This window comes from Podarcis vaucheri, assembly GCF_965113315.1.
Source record: "Podarcis vaucheri genome assembly, chromosome: 8".
Taxonomy (NCBI): Eukaryota; Metazoa; Chordata; class Lepidosauria; order Squamata; family Lacertidae; genus Podarcis; species Podarcis vaucheri.
This window is the reverse complement of record NC_138766.1, coordinates 34,509,669-34,523,603: the sequence shown is the minus strand read 5'-3', so window position 1 is coordinate 34,523,603 and position 13,935 is coordinate 34,509,669. Positions and strand designations below refer to the sequence as shown.

At 41.7% G+C, this 13,935-nt stretch overlaps 1 long non-coding RNA gene across 3 annotated transcripts; it reads left to right on the top strand.

Moving 5' to 3' along the window:
* Positions 1-7,606: 7,606 nt before the first annotated feature.
* On the top strand, positions 7,607-13,700 carry LOC309539181. 3 transcript variants are annotated; one of them, XR_014222746.1, is made up of 3 exons: positions 7,607-8,058; positions 8,852-8,970; positions 12,256-13,700. It is a non-coding gene; the product is annotated as an uncharacterized lncRNA (long non-coding RNA). The 3 variants fall into 3 exon arrangements; XR_014222747.1 differs by lacking the exon at positions 7,607-8,058 and adding an exon at positions 8,178-8,456; XR_014222748.1 differs by lacking the exon at positions 7,607-8,058 and having other exon boundaries at positions 8,178-8,970; positions 12,256-12,394; positions 13,359-13,700.
* The last annotated feature ends 235 nt before the right edge of the window (positions 13,701-13,935 follow it).

Sequence of the window (13,935 nt, the reverse complement as noted above, 5' to 3'; positions counted from 1 at the left end):
CTCTGCATAACTATATACTGTAGACTTTCCATAGCATTCACTAATGGGAAGTTCAGCTTCTCTACCACTTATACACCTGACAGTGTTCATATATTAAATGAGTTCCATAATATTCTAGGGTTATAAACATGAATAATGGCTGAACTAATCTTTAAAATAACATAATATACACTGGGTATTCCGGGGGGGGGGGGGCGGCAACCAATGTTCAATTTTTGCTTTATCCTATGCAAAATAATTCAGATTCCTCTCCCCCTGCCCTCCACATTCTGCGGAGAACTTATGCCAACAAATTGCTGCTATGAGCTAGCCTACATCTAAAGCCAGAAACGGCTTTCAAAATTATCCTTCTCTGTTCACATATATTTGACGTAAATTACATCAAATTGTATTTGAAACACCAAACTGGCATTAATGGAAGCTTTATCCACCCCCCACCCCCTTTGCTTCAGGCACCATTTTAAAATAGATGAGCATAAAAATGCAGTCTGCATCATTAAGTTTATATGAAACTAGTGAGAATAAAAATCACCATGTAAGTTTTTAATAAGATGTGTTTTTCATTCCAGTTTAATAACCCAAGTCTATATTCATCTTCCAGTATAATAAATACACTGAAAGGGAGGCATTCTTTTGTGGGCTTTAACGTGTTGAAGGTTCCTGAAGATGGAGCTTTCCGGGAAGCTGGGAAAAAGAAAATTCTTTTAATATGGCAGTGTGGAGTATTATTATCATAAATAATTAATGTGCACAGCGGAAGAAAAGCTGAGCTTCATTAATAATTCTTATTTTTAGTTGGCATAGGCTGGAGGTGCTCTATCTTTTTTCATGCGATCCGTGTCAATTTCCTTGATTTTAATTTAATAGATGTTAAAATTTTAAAGGTGGTCTGCTGTGTTCTGTGGCGGACTTTGTGTGTGTGTGTTTATGCATTTGTTTGTGCCTTTTCATTAATATCCCAGCGCCAATTCTTACCCGCAAAGATATTTTTAGTAGTGTGTACACAAGGAAGGTGGGGGTGGGGAAAGCACCATAGAGGCAAGGTAGAGTGGGCATCACTGTCAGCTTCTTTCATCTTACATTTCCCCGTGGGACAAAGATTCTTCTTTGATTAGGACCTCAGGAAATATTAAAAAGCTTTGCTGCAAATTTGAGCTCATCAAAACCGACTCTGTGTTTTCCTCCTTCTCCTTTAAAGAAAACAATATGCTGGGATAATTCACCTTTTCTTCTTCTTCTTCTTGCTTGCAATGGCAGGCTCCCTTTCATTTGTGATGAAACGAGAGCTAATTTCCCAGACCGGTTTGCATGCTAACCCTTGTGATTTGCTGCTTTTTTCTTTTTTGCACATGGCAAACCGCAGCCGCTCTTGGAGCTGCTATCAAGGATGCATCACTGTTGCAGATTGTTTGCTTCGGTTGTTTCTCAGACGGCTTCTTCCTTGTAATGTTGCACAGTGATGTAGAAGGAGCAAGAGCTGGTGGCAAACCTCTGATTTACGGCTTCGCATATTCAAGAGGACAACTTAAGCCCCTGTTCAGGCATTTTAAAAAAATTCTATCCATGGAAGGGGTACAAGGCTGTGTCAGTTAGACCCAACCTCTTTGCCCCTGAGCTTTCTGGGGTGAGCGGGAAGATTTGAAGGATAATTCTAAGTGCATTTGGCTGAATGTTCTTACAGTTCTCACTGCACTTGGGAAACGTGCTCAGTCAGAGTTCCTGATCACGTGGAGGACTATAAATATGTTTGATCAATGTACTTACAATTCCTCTTTATTTTATAAATTTTTAATTCAATTTTCCATTTCCCCCCAATATTACATCATAACAATTATTATTATTCACAATTTCAAAATTTCCCTCTGCCTCCTTCTCTGTTTTTTTTCACAATACAGTGGTACCTCAGGATGCGAATGGGATCCGTTCTGGAGCCCTGTTCACATCCTGAAGCGAATGCAACTCGCGCCTGCGCGTCCGCGAGTGTGCGGGTCGCGATTCGCTGCTTCCGCGCATGCGCGTGACATCATTTTGACTGCCTGCGCATGCGCGAGCGGCGAAACCCAGAAGTAACGTGTTCCGTTACTTCTGGGTCACTGCAGAGCGCAACCCGAAAGCGCTCAACCTGAAGCAACTTCAACCCGAGGTATGACTATAATATCATTCCTGTATATTACCTTTTCCCCTTCTTTTTTATATTTTAACTTATAAATTATATAACTTTTGCTCATTGTAGCTGATTATTCAAAACCTGCTAATGTTCTAGTCTTTGCATTGATTCTGTATGTAGGCCGAAAATGGTTCCCAGTCTTTCTTGAAGGATTTTTTGTCCTTATTTCGAAGTCTCTCAGTTAATTTTGCCATTTCGGCATATTCCATAAGTTTTTCTTGCCATTCTTGTTTAGTTGGTATTTCATCACTTTTCCATCTTTGTGCCAATAACATCCTTGCTGCAGTTGTGGCATACATAAAAAGTTTTTGTTTACCTTTTGGTAAATCTTGACCTAAAATTCCTAACGCAAAAGCTTCTGGGCTTTTGACAAAGGTTATCTTAAATATATATTTTTTCCATTTCATTATATATCATTTCCCAATAATTTTTAATTGTTTTACAATTCCACCATAAATGATAAAACATGCCTTCCTTCTCTTTACACTTCCAACACACTGGAGCCCAATTCATCTTTAGACTTTCCCACTCAATCTGCACAGCCCTGACACAGGTAGAATTTAAGAATACCTGAACAGGACTTCAGCTCTCGCTGCGTGGAACCAAGCATAAAACTGAGAATACACTGATGTGCGAGAGCCAATTGAGACATTATTTTTGCCATGGGAACTGCAATCCCCATGGTGTAGTGGAAGCTGGTCCACTGGGGCAACCAGGCCACAGCCCTCCCTCTGAAAATGTCAGGTGATTTTTAGAAATTACTGTGGGATATAACCAGCCTCATGCAACCAACATGCTTAACTCTAATTAATGCATGAAGGGGTTAAGACAATAGAGGAAGCTGTTCTTCTAGGCTTAGCTAGGTCACACTCCCTCACCTTGGAGGGAAGGGCTACCTAACTCTTTGTTCTCTCACTTTCCACCTTTTTGTACCAGGAAGGACATTTGGGTTGGTTGCTCCACGTCCAAGCCAATACCACATGGCTTTAGCAAGCCATCTTTGTGTATCTATACAAATAATTTAATAACTGCATTGGCTGCCAGTTAGTTTCTGGGCCCAATTCAAAGTGCTCAGGACCACCATACCTCAAGGACTGCCTCTTCCCATATAAACTGACCCAGACACTGCAATCATAATCTGAGGCCCAGTTTTGTGTGCTTCCTTCATGAGAGGTCTAGAGGGTGGCAACACGAGAAAGGACCTTTACTGCCATGGCTCCCTGTTTGTGGAATGCTCTTCCCAAGGAGGTTCGACTGACACCTTCTTTATACATCTTTAGATGACAGGAGAACTCAATCCTCTTTAAACCTTTGTCCAACAGTCTATGTCCTTTTAAATGTGTTTGTGAGAGGAGGGTTATTGTTTTATTTCTTCTTGTTTTTATTATGCACTTTGTGGTTTTGTTCTGTATTTTTTATGTTGTGAACCGCCATGAGATCTTCGGATGACGGGTGGTATACAAATTTACTAAATAATAAATTTAGACAGCATCTTAAAAAGCAGAGACATCCCCTTGCCAACAAAGGTCCGTATAGTTAAAGCTACGGTTTTCCCAGTAGCGATGTATGGAAGTGAGAGCTGGACCATAAAGAAGGCTGATCGCCAAAGAATTGATGCTTTTGAATTATGGTGCTGGAGGAGACTCTTGAGAGTCCCATGGACTGCAAGAAGATCAAACACATCCATTCTGAAGGAAATCAGCCCTGTGTGCTCACTGGGAGGACAGATCCTGAAGCTGAGGCTCCAATACTTTGGCCACCTCATGAGAAGAGAAGACTCCCTGGAAAAGACCCTGATGTTGGGAAAGATGGAGGGCACAAGGAGAAGGGGACGACAGAGGACGAGATGGTTGGACAGTGTTCTCGAAGCTACCAGCATGAGTTTGACCAAACTGTGGGAGGCAGTGGAAGACAGGAGTGCCTGGCGTGCTCTGGTCCAGGGGGTCACGAAGAGTAGGACACAACTAAACAACAACAATAATAATAAATAACAATAATAACAGTCATGGGTCCCCTCCCAAATAATCCTGGAAACTATGGTTTGTTAAAGGTGCTTGTGGCTCTATGAGGGGTAAACTACAGTTCCCTGGATTCTTTGGGATAAACCGTGCCTGTTAAAGTTGTGTGTGTGATTAAATATATGGTGTGAATATGACTTGAAGCTCAACAAGAGGCCTAACTACTGATTGTGTTTCATGCTTTTGAGAAACGTGTGCATATATTCGCTGCCTTTATTTTGAAGAAAAAGCAGCTACAGGACCCTGATCTGTAATGTTTCCTGCCCATAGCTGGCACACTCCCCCAAGTCCTGTTTGCCTCCAAGGATGCTGGTTGCAATAAACAGTAGTTTATGCCAAACTATAGTTTGGTTATTGGGAGTATGCACTGCTGGCTCATGATTTCCCTCCTCCCCTCTCCCTTGTCCTTTCATGTGCTGTTCCATTCCTGTTTTCCAGGCAGGAAAGCCATATTCTTGTTTAAGAAGCAAGGAGCTGGAATAGCAGAATAAGGTGGTAGCATTCACCATGATATCACTCGGTCCCCAACCTGCGAGTCTCAGGGTCTGGATTAGTGGGGAGACATAGTAAGCATAGACTACATCACAAATTGCCAAGTCCTCTGGGAACCTATGGTAAAAAACAAGAAGTGAGTGTACAAAGGAACAAGACAAAAGGGAGGAAAGACTTTGAGAGCACCCTGTGGTTTGATTTTCAGCTGTGAAACCAGTTGTTTTGTGTGTATGTGTCCCAAATAAACTGGAAATAAATGAGCTTTGCAAACTGGAAATATAAGTGCTTACAGATGGCACGAATGGAGAAACAGCACTTGGCTCTTGACCTAGTGACCTAGTGAGCCAGTGTGGTGTAGTGGTTAAGAGCGGTAGTCTCGTAATCTGGGGAACCGGGTTTGCGTCTCCGCTCCTCCACATGCAGCTGCTGGGTGACCTTGGGCCAGTCACACTTCTGTGAAGTCTCTCAGCCCCACTCACCTCACAGAGTGTTTGTTGTGGGGGAGGAAGGGAAAGGAGAATGTTAGCCGCTTTGAGACTCCTGAAGGGGAGTGAAAGGCGGGATATCAAATCCAAACTCTTCTTCTTCTTCTTCTTCTATGCTCACTGATTTGAATGCTCCCATGTGCACAACTGTGTTCAGATGAAACCGTTCAGGTCATGCCAGTACGCTGGGGAGGCAGAGTTTAATGCCCCGGTACTTCCATACATATTCATTGAATGTGCTGCTGAACATCCTTGAAGAACTACAGAGTGATGACCACTAAAATCTTTCATTTTTGCTTGCCCAGGTCCAGCCTGTTGAGAGAAGCTGAACAATAGCCAAAACCAGGTTGGAACTGCTACAGAGTTGGTACACTGAAACTCCCAAAATCATGGAATCGGGACTCTTAGGGCAGACTCAGAAACATTACAGGCATGGTTGCAGAAAAGTTCCCTGTTTCTCATTCTTGCTTATTTTAACTATTAATGGTCAATTTGAGATGGTTGCGTAAAGTGCCTAATAAGCTTAATGAATGATCCGTGGGGGTGGAATTCTGTATTGGTTACCTATTATAGCAATATTATACTGCAAGAATATTCCTAGGAAGATTCTTGAAGTGCAATAATGATGAGTTATGACGGGGGGAGTCTTGAAGAAGAAAGCTTTCCCCCCCAACTAACCTAATTTGAGATGTGATTGGAAGGACTGATTGGCAGTTGGCAGAAATTAACGATAATGAACTCATTTTGATAGAAAATGAACCAGATACCATGCCGGCTGTTAAAAGTTTTCAAATCTGGTTTCTCTCTACTAAACACAGTCCTCCAAGCTCTGTCCATCTGCCTACAAGAAAAGAACCTTTTACATGCTTCAAGAGAGGGAGGGGGGAAGAAAAAGAGAAATCCTGATATAAAAATGCTGCTGTGAGTTACTGATTACATGATCACTTCTTTGCTCTCAGCAAGGAAGCTGAATGGTGTTAAATTCAGGGCAGAGGAGCAGCAGGTAACTTGAATGCAGCAAAAAGGGGTGGGGAGGGAGAATCATCATAGATGTTTACCAGACATAATTTCCAATTTTGCTTTGAAAGCAACTTTGGATGTTTCAATATTAATGAACTTAAACGGGTTATATGCAGATTGCCAAACATTCAATAAGATGTGCACGGGAAAAGTTTGCCTTATGCATGCCAAGAAGACATGGGGATGAGGTAGATGTGCACTCAAAGCTTCATTAGCTGGAGTAATGTGTAAAAACAACAACAACAACACACTAGTAGCATGACTGGAGTCAGAATCCCATGCACCTTTTGACAGCTTCAGTTCTATTAACTTCGGTGGGATTTATTTATGTCACTTGGTAGTGCAGCCTGCGACACTGATTCACTCTGCAGACAGAATTCAATGCTGGAGAGTCAATGTAGTGAACAATATATTGGCAGACAGCTACTGTTGACTGAAATGCCAGTTGTGGGTCATTCTGCTCCTCATCCTAATATAAGGCACTCTAGGACACGTAATCAGCTTTCACCTGCAGGACAGTGAGCTAATTCTTCACTTTGTTCTTAATCAATGAAAGCCATCAAACACAACAGACATTTGTTGACCCACTTAATGTAATGTGTGAAGCTGTTCTCCCAAGCCAGGCAAAAGGAACACACCTATATGGTTAGGTATGTGCTAAGTCCCATTGAAGTTCCTGTGTGCTGCAATGCACATTCAGCATGGACAGTGACTTACATTGTTGATGTTAGCCCAATGCAACAAGTGAGGGGTTTTGCCTTCACAATTATTCCCTGCCACAGTGGCTCATAAGACTAAAATATAAATAATCAATAGTGGTTTGATGGCACCATTCTTGGTACCGTCCAGTAGTTAGCTCCCCCATCCTCTTTCTTTCTCTCCTTTTTTTACCTGTGTCATCTTTCATGGATGTTGCTCTTTAAATAACAAACTTTATTCCACATTTACTTTGGTGATGATAAAAGGCAAGACATTTGCAATGGATTTGCATGCCTGAAGGAGCATCTCCACCGCCATTGTTCAGCTTGGACACTGAGATCCAGCACTGAGGGCCTTCTGGCAGTTCTCACACTGCAAGTGAAGCTACAGGGAAGCAGGCAGAGGGCCTTCTCAGTAGTAGCACCCTTCCTGTGGAACGCCCTCCCAGCAGATGTCAAGGAGATGAGTAATTTTATATCTTTTATGAGACATCTGACGGCAGCCTTGTATAGGGAAGCTTTTTAAGGTTTAATGTTTTACTGTGTTTGTATACATGCTGGAAGCTGCCCAGAGTGGCTGGGACAACCCAGTCAGATGGGTGGGGTACAAAATAGTAGTAGTAGTAGTAGTAGTAGTAGTAATACTAATAATAGTAATTTGGCTTAAAGGTGGCTGGAAAACAACAACATAGCAGCCTCCTATAAAACACACACAGTTTGCCCTTTGGGAGCGGCTTTGTACCTAGATACCTACACACACCTGTGTCACACACCTCAGTCACATTTCTTGGCGTCTTGAGGAAAATCCCAGAGAACGCTACACACACCTTGAAGTAAACAGTCTCTATCAGAGTAAGAACAGGGACAAAAGAGATCTCTTGGGTACTGCCTTCCATTTACTCTGTGTAACCTACTCACTTTCTTATCCTGCGCCAGTGTTTACTCCACCTGTTTAAAGATACATTCATTACCAGCTCTCCTCCCATTTCGGTGGCTAATCTAGCCTGGAAAAAAACTAAACTGATTGTTAACCTGACTGCAGACAAGAGGCTTGCTGTGCAATTTTCTAACCATTAGGACAAGGGAGTGAACCTGTTTGTGTTTCAAGGAAATGTTTTCCGTGTCCACCCATTTAATCCTGGTTAAGGGTATTGTTCTGCATCTCAGAGCAGTCTTGGGTAAGTGGCATGATTATTGCTGGCATGGGGGGGGGGGAACGGGAATTAGGGCAGTGCTTCATGTGGGTTCAGCCAAAGTCTGTGCTTTATATTAAAGAGAACAAAACAGGACTGGACAGAGTGTTCTGGGAAACTAATAATCAAATAGACTGCAACCCATATTTGCTTTTGGGAATGTGATATAGAGGCATTACTTGGAGATTTTCTATTAAAAACGAAAACGAAAAAAGCAACAGAGAAATCAAGGGAGCCTAATAATAGCTTCTTAACCACAGAAAGCGAGAAACAACATAGATACGATAATTGAATGTGGTTTTGATGGTCAGAATCAGCCTTTATTCTACAGCTGTATTTTCGGATTTGAGGCTTGATACTGGCAGCCACGACGGCAACTTTTTGTATGTAATTGCCTGCGTATTTGTTCATTCGAGAGTGTGTTCTGTTTCACTTTTTAGACTTGCTAGATTTTAATAAGGCTGGGAGATCTTTGTTGTTGGTACTGCTGCTGGCTGTTGTCAATACAATCATCTTGCTTTTTTAACTATTTATATAATACGTTTAATTTCATTTGTTTGGATCCCAGTCCAGTAAAGCATGCATTTTGGATATGGATACTATTGAACTGCAGAGCTAGTAATTTTCAGTTTATGTGGCATTGTGGGACAATGACGGCTGCCACTCAAACTACAGCAAGGCCTACACTTCCACATGCTCAAGCCTTTCCCTGTGGATTCCCTCTCTCCCAGTGAGCTCATGGTCCTAACAGGCTGCTTCTTCTTGTATCCGGCTGCAGGTTCACTGGATTTTTTGCCTGACAACTTCCTTCCACTGCTGTTGAAAATCAAGATTCCTTGCTTGGCAGCTGCCCTTCCTTAGCTTCTTGGAGCACCAAGCCTTCTTTTTCTCCAACAGGTGTGCCGTGGTGTGAACGTACAGACAGAACCTTATGCTGAAAAGCATTAGAAATGGAAGATTTTAGTCTCCAAATCATTTGCAATTATTCAGTTTAATGTAATTGTTATCTGGATGCTTCAGGTGCTTTGGGGACACTGTGGTAGTCCGACGCAGGGGACTGTTCTCCAAAATATAATTTTCAATATGTGCTAAGATTCAGAGGACATTGAAAATCATTGTTGAACATGCCATTAAAGGTCAAGGCCATTTTGGGCAAATTAACATAAGGATTATATTCAAAATTCAGGAAGCAATTGTGCCATTTTTGATCGCACTGGGAAGACCTCATTTAGAGCCCTGGGTTCAGGAGGTCTGAGCATTTTAATTCAAGAAAGGTGCTGACAAAGGAGAAAGGATTGAGAAGAGAGCTAGAAAATGATAAGAAGGTTAGTCGTCCCGGGGGGGGGGGGGAGCAATTTCCCTTTCCCCTTCTGCACCTTCAGGTACAATATCTGAACTATTTGTCTCTTGTAAAAATCAGCTAAATGTCCATTGAAAATACTTGGCAATGAGCAGAATGGAAATGCAACCACACATGCATGTTGTAAAAAGCTGGGATGGGGAACCTGGTGCCCTCCAGATGTGTTGCTGGATTCGACCTTTCCTCCACCCGGGTCAGCATGGTCAATAGGGGTGGTGAGATCTGTAATCCAGCAACATATGGAAAACTGCAGGTTCCCCACTCCCGTTGCAAAGTGATATGTGCAGGGCTAACTCAGGACATTTTGTCACTAGGGTAAAATGACAAGACAATGTGTGTCCCCCTTCCGATTGGACTGGTAGCTGAATCAGCACTGGTGATGGGGCAGCAGGCTAGTGTAGGGTTGATAGCACAGGTTGTATGGCACTCACAATTTTCTCCTACAATACCTTCCCAACATTCCCGGCTCACAGCATCTGCTGTCTAGGGGGCTGCTGTATGCAAAAATATATGTTGTGTAGGATGCCATATAACTATACTGCTTCGTATTTTAGCAGAAATCTCTAAACCATTTCCATATCTCAACAAGAATGTACAGAACGTGGAAGCAAGGTTGCTTGTGATGGGCAAACTGCCGTCAGCACATGATAACATCTTTTTCGTGGGATTTGCACTGGCTGTCAATCAAGGTCACTGCATTCTGCTGGAGATTGTCTCCTGTAAAGTCCCTAAAATATCAGAAGCCCTCTCTACAGCAACTCAGAGCAGGACTTTCAAAGTTGGCTACTGCTGTTCTGTGGAGCAGCAGTTCCGTTGAGATATGACAGGCTCCCACTATCTCTATGCTCCGGAAACAATTGAAAATGTTTTTGTTTCAACAAGCTTTTCCAAGTAGACGGAAAGGTCATTGCTTTGGGTCTCGTTCTGTGTTGTTTTCGTGCCTGTACTTGGTTGTTCTTATACTATTTTCAAAAGCATTTTTGCTGTTTCTAAAGATGGAACATATATCACCCTTGGGAGATATATTATGGAAGGTGTTTCACAAAATGAATGAATAAATGATATATAATACAAATTCAACATCCAGTGTGCTACAACTGTTAATAATAACAGATCCCATGTTTTAAGTAACATAATTAAGTAACAATAAGTATCTAAAGACAATGTGAGTTAGTAAAATAAATGGGGAGGGGGAGCAAATCATACAGAAAACATATGGTATATTTGAATGTGTTTGCTAAATTTGTAATACGGATCACAATCCTAACACAGTTCCAAAGAAACCTGGCTGCCGAGTGCCTAAACCACTACCAGGCAGTCCAAACAGCGATCCAATTTTTAAATGATGAGAACATGTATGCTGGGGAAAACCACATGTGGTAAGCAAAAGTGGAGAGACACTAACGTACCTGGCCTATTGGCTTTGCTTTTCTCTGTGGGTTTTTTTTAATTTCACGTAACTATCCAGAACTAGAGTGAAATCCTATATCTTGTAATTTATTAGATTAACCTTTCAGAAACTGCTTTTAATTAGAACACTGGGAAACCTCTCTTCACTTGCTGCCAAATTGTTAAAAAAAAAAAATCACACAAAAGGGGAAACAAATTAAACAGAGAGAAATGTTCCATTTTGGATTTTGGCCACTCTGTAAGAAATCCTATCAATAACAGAATTCTGCAGTGGGATTCATGGTGCATCTACAGTGGTACCTCGGGTTACATACACTTCAGGTTACATACGCTTCAGGTTACAGACTCCGCTAACCCAGAAATAGTACCTCGGGTTAAGAACTTTGCTTCAGAATGAGAACGGAAATTGTGCTCTGGCGGCACGGCAGCAGAAGGAGGCCCCATTAGCTAAAGTGGTGCTTCAGCTTAAGAACAGTTTCAGGTTAAGAACATCCCTCCAGAACGAATTAAGTACTTAACCCGAGGTACCACTGTATTTGTTTGTCCACTACACTGAGAAACCTATTTTAACAGAATGCAATACACACACACATACACAATGATAATTATCAAAGTATAAGAGTATCTGAGTGGTTGAAATAGTGACATGTAGCAAGGAGTCTTGATTTTTTATAATAATAATTGCTTTGTGTGCCCATGTCCAATCTTGCCCATTTCTAAAATTTATTTATTGGTGTGTGTTTTTCTTCTTGTAAATCCACCAAAGAATAAAATGAAATCAAATCGGGATTAAGGGGTTAAGAGGGCATGCGCACTGTGTCCTGTTGATGTCATGGTCATGGCACTTGCCCTTCATCTGATTGGAAATGTTCTGTGGGGGTGGGCACACACAAAAATGGGTGGCTGGGGAGGGTCAGTTGGGGGCAGTGAGAGAGAAATGTCCCTGTTTTCATCTGAGGAACGTTGGAGGGTGTGTGCTTTGTCCGTACAAGTAGATCTTCACAACAATGCAACAGCTACCTTTCAGCTGAGAATAAATCTACGTGCTTGAAAGAAAGACAAGTAGCATTAGCTCATCATGACGGCAGATGAACCCTGGCTACCTTGGGATAATTGAATCGTAAAATAATTCAGCATGATCTAGCCATTTGTCTGTGATATGTTTTGAGTGTGCAGCCATGTACATTATGCCAAGGAAAAACTGGGCTGGCTTTTCACTGAAGGAAATTGTATTTTTTAAGAGAGAGAGAGAGCGAGGGAGAGAACTTGCTTTGTAAAGAACTTTTTCAGTGATGGAAGGAAAATGTCACCACATCCTCTGAACAGCAACATACTGTACAGGCCCACTTCCGTGCCAAAGAATGAACAGAGATAAGAGAACAGTGGGCAATGTTTATCCTTGTTCCTTTCAGCTCCTCACAGCTGTGTAGAGCCTGGTCATCATTACCAACAAATGAAAAGGAATGGAAACATTAACTCTGTGGAATCTTTGAAGAAGTTGGTGGCAATGAAGTTAAGAAAGCATTAACAATGGAAAGCATTTAGGAAAAGGTCAGCGCTCAGATTAATGTATGCTCTCGCTACTGGGCTGCTTCGGGGCTAAGATGTGCTCGCACTATAGATGAAGGGACCAGTTTAGGGATGTAGTTAGTCACGGGCTTCCTTCTGTGAGACTGAGGACTGTAGCCGCTTGATGAAAATAATTACCACTACCATTCTTTGCCGCCTTTCATGGCTCCGATGGGAAACTGGCTAATGCTGCTGCTTCCTTTCTTAGGACTTCTGCCAAGCAGCCAATGTGCTTCTCTCTTCCCACCAGCAGGCCAGCCTTGATCCTTGGTAGATTTGACAGAGCAGGATATGGTATCCATGGGACCTCCAATAGTTTTGTTGTGCTGCAAAGGAACTGGTCACCATGTTCATATAGATACCAATGAGTGTTGCTATGGGCGATGGTGATGAGGCAAACACAACACACACACACGCAACACCAAGCTAAGTCACTTCTTGATTTGCTATTCAGACCATTCTTGAGCACTGAAGCAGTGGCCATCTGCCAGTGTTTGTAATAGGAGGTCAGTATGCACTGACATTCAATAAATTGGTATTATATGCCTCAGATTTGTGCTTTAAGGGTTCTACATTCTTTCAGAAATACGAGCCCTGAATGGAATTGTGATTGAAAATCCACATAGACAAATTTGTGTCCAAAGACAAGCAGATGGTTGCATTGTCTATCTTATAAATAATAATGTTATTTGACCAGAGAAATGGTTTGACATACTCATTGAAAGTAATGGGACTTAGGCTCAGTCCTAGGCACATTTACACGGCAGTAAATCCACTCAGCTCAATGAGACTTATTTCTGAGTACATGCAGGTCCCAAGTTCCAAAAACAGTGTGTTTCCAATACATTGTTTGTTAGACAAGTGTTCGGATAACAAGCTGACAATTTCTATTATTTCCTATGGGAACATTCCTAATCTGTGATCTCTCTCCCCTCTCCTAATGTAGTTTCTTCCTGAAATGGCTGCAGCCAACCAGCAAAAGAGAGACAATGGAAAAACTTATTTGCCTTATCTATCCCACTCTCTGATTTATCCGATCTCTCTCTCCCCCTTCCCTCTCTCCATGGTTTTTGCCTGAAAATGACTGCCGCCAACCAGCAAAGCAGAAACAAGTAAGGAAGTGGGCAAACTCTGGCTGTTTGGATATCTGAATTAGCCATGTGTGTAGCAATGTTTGGGCATAATTATTCATATTCAGATAAGTGAATTGTCACATATCGAGCTTTCAGAAAGCAGGACCTGTTCTTTGCAAACAAGCTTATTGGTCTGACAAAATTATGCTTTTCATTTAAACTCATTTATTTGGGATTCACTCTTTTTATATTTATCTATTTTTAATGCAATATTTCCTTGAAAACTGAGACATTGGGACAAAATCTGGTACTCATGTTTGGAACACAATTCTAGATTTAAAGTAGAAATATCAGCTTGATCTCTGTATCTATTTTCAAAGGAAAGGGACAGGAAAATGCAAAAATGCACCGCAATGGAAGATTGAAAGTGAAAATTTAATAATTACCATT